This window comes from Littorina saxatilis, linkage group LG9 (assembly GCF_037325665.1).
Source record: "Littorina saxatilis isolate snail1 linkage group LG9, US_GU_Lsax_2.0, whole genome shotgun sequence".
Taxonomy (NCBI): Eukaryota; Metazoa; Mollusca; class Gastropoda; order Littorinimorpha; family Littorinidae; genus Littorina; species Littorina saxatilis.
The window spans coordinates 21,635,864-21,637,620 of record NC_090253.1 but is presented as its reverse complement, the minus strand read 5'-3'; positions in this window follow the sequence as shown (position 1 = coordinate 21,637,620).

Below are 1,757 nucleotides of genomic sequence, written 5' to 3'. Positions count from 1 at the left end.
TGCATTTTGACTTTGACGACTACATTCTGAAAAGAGCACGACACCGGAAATTTAGTGCGTCCCTGGACCCGCTCTTTGTAGGTTTAGTGCGTCCCGGGACGCTCTCCATGCATTTCTTGTACGTGATTTCGGCTTCTAGTGCGTCTAGGACGCAGGGACGCGAACCGTGGGGAGCCCTGATACAATCACAGTTTTCTTCAGCACATACTTACTCTGCACACTCAGACCTCAATACCAGCATATGAAAAATAAGGTAAAAACAGATTGCACACAACTTCGATAAAACAACTGATCGAAACTGGGGCTAGCTAGTATACGCCAGGAAAACGTACCCCTGACACTATTGTGGGAGGGGATCCACGGCAAAATACAACTGTGCAAAAACATGAATTTGGCTTTGCATAATAGAACTGTTTTGGACTTGAATTCATTGGCTTGACTTCGCGGAGGAAGATAAGGAAAGCTGTCATCGTCTGATGCAAGCACGCTGGTGGCTGATAAGACCTATGCAGGATAGGCTGAACCTGCCACAACGGCTCCGGAGGAAGGTCTGGGAAGTTGCTGATGCTCCAGAGGCACCTCGGTTTTTGAGGTACAACCTTGGGATACCAGGAAATGAAAGGGCAGATGAGCTGGCGAAAGAAGGAGCCGTAGAAGACCAACCTGAAAACAGTGTCAGCTTTAGTGAGCAGAAGACAATCATCAAGGCATTGATGAGGCCAAGGACAAACAGAGATGACTACCACACAACGTCCAGAGAGCAGCAAGTCAACCTCATCAGGCTGCGTACTGGCCACAACAGGCTCAATCCTCACATGAACCGAAAGTTCAAGCTGGCGCCATCACCAACCTGTGCCTGCGGTCAAGAAGACCAAACAGCGGAACACATCTTACAGCGATGTCCCTCACTAGATGAGGAACGAAAAGAAGTGTGGCCGTCACCAACTCCCTTGCAGACCAAACTATACGGCAGTCGACAGGAGTTGGAGAAAACGACAACATTTATCACCAGTGCTGGACTGATCGTGTAACCTCTGCGAACGCCAAGAAGAAGAAGAAGAGGTACAACCTTTCTTGACTTAAATATGAGTCTGGTAATACACTGATTTGTCGAAAGCGCATTACCCAAACCAAGCAATATTTTCCCCCGCAGTCCATGCAGCTCCACTTTCCAGTTTAAAAAAAAAGAGGCAAAGCAAAACGAAAATGCAAAACAATTTTAAACTATTCTTTTTCTTGCCCCTTTCCATCTCAACGCTCCCCATTTAAAAGGGAAGGTGAAATCACTCTTGAAAGAGAACGTGATTGAGATGATCATCCCTGGTTGCCCCCCCACCCTCCCTCCCTCCCTCCCACTCTCTCTCTCTCTCTCTCTCTCTCTCTCTGTCTTATTTCAGCTCATGATTGACTGCGTCGTTAATCGCTGACTGCTGACGTTAGCTCAACGGTGTCGTTTTACGTCCGTCCTCCCCGAAATCTCCATCGCTGGAATACCACAAGGGACCTCCCCTGGCTTCGGACAGACGGCCCACTTTTTCAGCTTCCTTAACTGAACGGCAAGACGCTATCTCCCTCTGGTGTCCGAGAATTACGAGCCGAGAGATCTCCCCAAGGGAGCGGTGCTTATCCTTTGCTGTCGTGATTCCTCATTTATGCTTTGATTGAGCGAGGGACAGAGACGACATAATGATCGCTCCCCAGGACGAGACAAAACTAATCGATCAGGGCAACGGATCTTAACCTGCTCTCAGCGGTAA